The sequence below is a fragment of the Gorilla gorilla genome, chromosome 4, assembly GCF_029281585.2.
Source record: "Gorilla gorilla gorilla isolate KB3781 chromosome 4, NHGRI_mGorGor1-v2.1_pri, whole genome shotgun sequence".
Lineage (NCBI taxonomy): Eukaryota > Metazoa > Chordata > Mammalia > Primates > Hominidae > Gorilla > Gorilla gorilla.
In genome coordinates, this window is record NC_073228.2 from 131,022,285 (window position 1) to 131,028,600 (window position 6,316).

Here is a 6,316-nt window from a genome sequence, read left to right on the forward strand (position 1 = left end):
TTATTATTGTGCATATTATTACTGATTGGGTCAGATTATTAGCCCTGTATCCCTAATTCATTTACTTTTGCTACTTTGGATGAATACTTAAAGTAGTCTTGAACTGAGATATGTATGTAAAGGTCCTATCACATTGGCATATACCATGTGCTCAATAAACAAAAGCTATAATTATTCATTTCTAAACAATTTAAAGATTAAACTTTCCTCAAAACAAAACAAAACAAAAAACCAAGGCAACACCCCAAGCTGTGAGGAGCTGAGTCTCTCCTAGGTGCAGGGCAGCACAGGCACTGGCTGCACAAGGCCAGAGAGGTTAGGTGGCGGCTCTCTTTAAACCAGACCACAGGGAGCGTTTCTCTCCCTGCGCAGTCTTCACATCTTTCCAGTCCAGTTTGATGTCTGGAACCTCATCATTTGTCTCCGCATCTTTACTTAATGCCCCCCAGGAGGAGGTAACCAGGATAGGCAGAGGGCCACATTCCTCCTGGATTTCCACAACATGGAGGCCCTTCTTAACAGCCAGCTGTTGATGGGTTTTCTGTCTGGAGAGCCCATGGAAGAGGCCCCAGGTGAGGTTGGGCATATTGACGGACCCAGAGACCTTGGCATACATGTCTTTGATGCAAATGATACTGCAGATGGTGATGATGGCCCTGTGGCAGTGGAGGCCGTAACCTTTGGGTTGTTTCTTCATCTTGATATGTGTCCTTTTAAATCTTAATGAAATGTCATGGAAAATTGTATGGTCTTCATACAATATTCATATCGTTCTACATAATGCACATAGTGAACTGCTCTGTTCTTTGCTTTCCTAAAAGCGTCCACTTGTTCAGTGGTTTTCCCAACAGCAAAACCTGCAGCTCCTTTTCCGTTCCCCACAGCCACCAGGACACGGACCAATTTCTTTCTTCCCTCTTTCCGCTGTCATATTGAAAACATTTCTTACTTCAAGTATCCTGGTATCAAAATCCTCATATGTTTCTCCATCGGAACCAGGGTCAGTGGGGCCATGACTGATGCCTCTCCATGAGTTTCCACTCCTTCCTCACTCCCATTTAATCTTCATCTTCCTCTTTAGGTCCCACTCTTCTCTCTGCTGGATCATGTCCGCCTCCACCTTCTCCTGCTCTTCCTTGCTTCTTTGGGCAATGGTCTGCTTTGCTTCATTTTTCATAAGAGGGACATTCAGATCAGGCCACAGAAAACCATAACGCCCTTCACCAATGATCTGACCCCTGTTCAGATCCTTTCCTTTCTTTTTTTTAGTTCTTTTGCCTCTTCCTTTTCTTGCTCCGGCACCAGTCTCTGCTAAAGCACCTTTCCACAGCTCTCATCTACAGTCAATTTAGTGAAGAAACTGTACGGTCTATACTGCTGGCCCATCAGATGACTGGGAGAAGAAATACAGCATAGTGTCTGCAATGTACGGCTCAAGCTGGCATAAGGACGGATGTCTCTGGTTCTCAGTGATGACAAAGGGCCATTGCTGAGAGCAGTCTCCCATGCCAAAATGGAAGCTGTTGGTAAGGTGTTTAGGGAAAGCTGCCTCCCCAATAAATGACCCGCTGTCCCGCTGCACAGCGCAGGGAGGCGGCCCACAGCGCGCACCGCCGTCACCATGCTGGAGCCCAAGCAGCGCCTCCTGGTTGTGCTTTAAACCTATTACTCTTTTGGAGTAGTGGTGGCAAAGTAAACATTTGGAGTTTTGATATTTGCCTACTTATTTATATCTTTAATCTTAAATATTTTTAGTATAAGTTTATATAAAAGGAGAAACAACTCTAAACTTCTTTCTCTTTGGTTTTGTGACCTTAGATCCTTGATAGGAATACTCTTTTTAGTTCAATAGATTGAAAGATAAAATTTCATTCATTAGCATAGAAAACAATGTGGGTCGTTTTACCAGTAAAAAACTTTGAGGAATAATATTTTATGTCCTCAAGGTCTCTCTGGTTCACATTGTCATAAGAATTACAAAAACAAAAAACTTTTAAAAATTACAGTTTTTTTGGGTCTATCTTTTTAGGTTCTAATGTTTCACACTAATTCAGATGGAGACTTTTCCTATTCCCTAAAGACACTCTCCTCTCTAACAATAAGACTCAAGGTTTTAAGATAAACTCTCAACTATAATTTGGTAAAAAGTAACCAGAAAAGAAGTTTCTGTCATTTTGGGCTGGATGAAAGAAAAATCCCTCCATTTTCTCTTTTGCTTTAAATGAAAGGAAGATAAATTATAGAAAAGTAGTCTCAAGGATATACTATTTTAGCTAAGGATTTCTTTTATTAACATAGGGATTCACTTTGCCTTTGGGTCTTTTGCAAACAGCATTGGAAGTGAAATAGCTTTATAAAAAGTTACCTTAGCCTATAGAGGTTAATGAATTAATTCTGTAAAAAAGTTAGACTTTGTATATTTTTAAAACCCTAAATAATCTAGTCAGATATTGTTATGGGTTGAACTGTGCCCTCCCAAAAGATATGTTGAAGACCTAACCCATAATACCTCAGAATGTGAACTTATTTAGCAATAAGGTTGTTACAAATATAATTAGTTAGGATGAGGTCATACCAGAGTAGGGCAGGCCCTTAATCCAGTACGACTGGTGTCTTTATGAGAAGACAGCCATATGAAGACACGGAGACACACATTGAGAATGCAATGTGATAATGAAGGCAGAGGAAAGAATTATGCTGCTACAAGCCAAGAACACCAAAGATTGCCAGCAAACACCAGAAGCTATGAAGGACTTCCCCGCAGCTTTCAGAAGGAGCACGGACCTGCTGACATCTTTATTTCAGACTTTTGGTGTCCAGAACTGTGAGGTGATACATTTCCGTTGTTTTAAGCCACCCAGTTTGTAGTACTTTGTTATCAAAGTCCTAGGAAACTAATATAGCTTCTAATAATAATTATCATTTTTTAAAATCTTAGAAAAAGAAAATATACCATAAATCAGATCCTACCTATGTAAATATCAGGAGACCTCAGAAGGTCATTAGGCAATGCTGTGACCCATGATCTTTAAAAAAAATCTGACAATTTTGTGTTATAACGTAGAAGACTATGCTTTGGATAGAGCTCAAAGTATCCTGAACACATGATGGGAATCATGTGGTATCCTGCACAACTGCTGTATTCTTGCCCTGGACACAGTTGCTTCTTGAGCCCAGAGGTTCTCAAACTCATGTATAAAAACCCTCTCAGTAGAATCTCTGCATTTCCTTTCTACTTTCCTTTTCTTCCGACTTTCCCTTGCCTCATTAAAACAACAACAACATATGAACAGACACTTCTCAAAAGAAGACATTTATGCAGCCAAAAAACACATGAAAAAATGCTCATCATCACTGGCCATCAGAGAAATGCAAATCAAAGCCACAATGAGATACCATCTCACACCAGTTAGAATGGCAATCATTAAAAAGTCAGGAAACATCAGGTGCTGGAGAGAATGTGGAGAAATAGGAACACTTTTACACTGTTGGTGGGACTGTAAACTAGTTCAACCATTGTGGAAGTCAGTGTGGCGATTCCTCAGGGATCTAGAACTAGAAATACCATTTGACCCAGCCATCCCATTACTGGGTGTACACCCAAAGGATTATAAAACATGCTGCTATAAAGACACATGCACACATATGTTTATTGCGGCACTATTCACAATAGCAAAGACTTGGAACCAACACAAATGTCCAACAATGATAGACCAGATTAAGAAAATGTGGCACATATACACATGGAATACTATGCAGCCGAAAAAAGGATGAGTTCATGTCTTTTGTAGGGACGTGGATGAAGCTGGAAACCATCATTCTCAGCAAACTATCATAAGGACAAAAAACCAAACACCGCATGTTCTCACTCATAGGTGGGAATTGAACAATGAGAACACATGGACACAGGAAGGGGAACATCACACACTGGGGACTGTTGTGAGGTGGGGGGAGGGGGGAGGGATAGAATTAGGAGATATACCTAATGCTAAATGACAAGTTAATGGGTGCAGCACACCAACATGGCACATGTATACATATGTAACAAACCTGCACGTTGTGCACATGTACCCTAAAACTTAAAGTATAATAATAATAAAATAAAATAAAAAAGGAAAATGTGGCATATATACACCATGGAATACTATGCAACCATAAAAATGATGAGTTCGTGTCCTTTATAGGGACATGGATGGAGCTGGAAACCATCATTCTCAGCAAACTATCACAAGGACAAAAAAACCAAACACTGCATGTTCTCACTCATAGGTGGAAATTGAACAATGAGAACACTTGGACACAGGAAGGGGAACGTCATACACCGGGGCCTGTCATGGGTGGGGGGAGGGGGGAGGGATAGCATTAGGAGATATACCTAATGTAAATGACGAGTTAATGGGTGCAGCACACCAACATGGCACATGTATACATATGTAACAAACTTACATGTTGTGCACATGTACCCTAGAACTTAAAGTATAATAATAATAAAAAAAAACCCAACCAGGATGTAGATGGGTCACCAATGATATAACTGATTTGTTGTCTTATTTCATCTATTTTATCCACCCCCAGCTTTATTGAGGTAAAATAAAAAATACAATTTATACACATATATATACAAGATGTGAATGTGGTAACTTGAGATATATACACATTGTGAAATGATTACTATAATAGAGTAAATTAACACATCCATCACCCTAACAATTATGATTGTGTGTGTGTATTTCTGGTAAGAATGCTTGAGATCTCTTAGCAAATTTCCAGTAAACAACAGAGTATTACTAACTGTAGTCACGAGGCTGTACATGAGATCCCCAGAACTTATTCAGCTTACAGAGGAATGATTGTACCCTTTGACCAACATCTCCCTGGGCAACTACCATTCTACTCTCTGTTTCTATGAGTTTAACTAGTTTAGATTCCACATTGTATTTGGCTGATCTCACACTGCTATAAAGAAATACCTGAGACTAGGTAATTTATAAAGAAAAGAGGTTTAATTGGCTCACGGTTCTGCAGGCTGTACAAGAAGCATAGCGGCTTCTGCTTTTGGGGAGGCCTCAGGAAGCTTTTACTCATGGCAGAAGGCAAAGCAGGAGCAGGCACAGGAGAGAGAGAGGGGAGGTACTACACACTTTTAAACAACCAGATCTCACAAGAACTCACTACTAGAACAGCACCAAGGGGATGGTGCTAAACTATTCTTGAAGGATCTACGCCCATGATCCAGTCACCTCCCACCAGGCTATACCTCCAACACTGGGGATTACAGTTCGACATAAAATTTGGGCAGGGACAGAGATCCAAACCATATCACACATATAAGTGAGTCTATGCTGTATATATCTTTCTGGTTCTGGTTTATTTTGCTTAGCATAATGTTCTCTAGGTTCATTTATGTTGTCACAAATGGCAGAATTTTCTTTTTTATGGCTGAATAATATTCTATTGTGTATATGCACCATGTTTTCTTTTTCTTTCTTTCTTTCTTTCTTTTTTTTTTTTTTTTTGAGTCAGAGTCTTGCTCTGTCGCCCAGGCTGGAGTGCAGTGGTGTGATCTTGGCTCACTGCATGCTCCACCTCCTGGGTTCACGGCATTCTCCTGCCTCAGCCTCCCGTGTAGCTGGGACTATAGGTGCCTGCCACCACACCCGGCTAATTTTTTGTATTTTTAGTAGACACAGGGTTTCTTCGTGTTAGCCAAGATGGTCTCGATTTCCTGACCTCGTGATTTGCCTGCATCGGCCTCCCGAAGTGCTGGAATTACAGGCATGGGCCACCGTGCCCGGCCTGCACCACATTTTCTTTATTCACTTGTTGATAGACATTCAGGTTGTTTCCATGTCTTGGCTATTGTGAATGATGCTGCAGTGAACATGAAAGTGCACATATCCCTTCAAGATCATGATTTCATTGCTTTTGGATACAATAACCCGAAGTTGGATTGCTGGATCCATATGGTAGTTTTATTTTTAATTTTTGGAGGAAACTCAATAAATTTGGAGGAGACACCATTTCCATAATGGTGGTACCAATTTATATTCCCACCAATGGTGTACAAGGGTTCCCTTTTATCTACATTCTTGCCAACATTTGTTATTTTCATCTTTTTGGTAATAGCCATTCTAACTGGAGTGAGATTAGATCTCATTGTGGTTTTGATCTGCATTTCCCCAATAATTAGTGATGTTGAGGATTTTTTTTTTAATATACCTGTTGTTCATTTGTATATCTTCTTTTGAAAACTATCTGTTTAGGTTCTTTGACCATTTTTAAACCAAGTGTTTAAGTTTTTTTTTGCTATCGAGCT

General features: G+C 40.1%; 1 pseudogene; it reads right to left on the minus strand.

Annotated features, from left to right (window-relative positions):
* Positions 1–316: 316 nt before the first annotated feature.
* Positions 317–1,623, minus strand: LOC101150574 (small ribosomal subunit protein uS5m-like; annotated as a pseudogene).
* Positions 1,624–6,316: the final 4,693 nt, after the last annotated feature.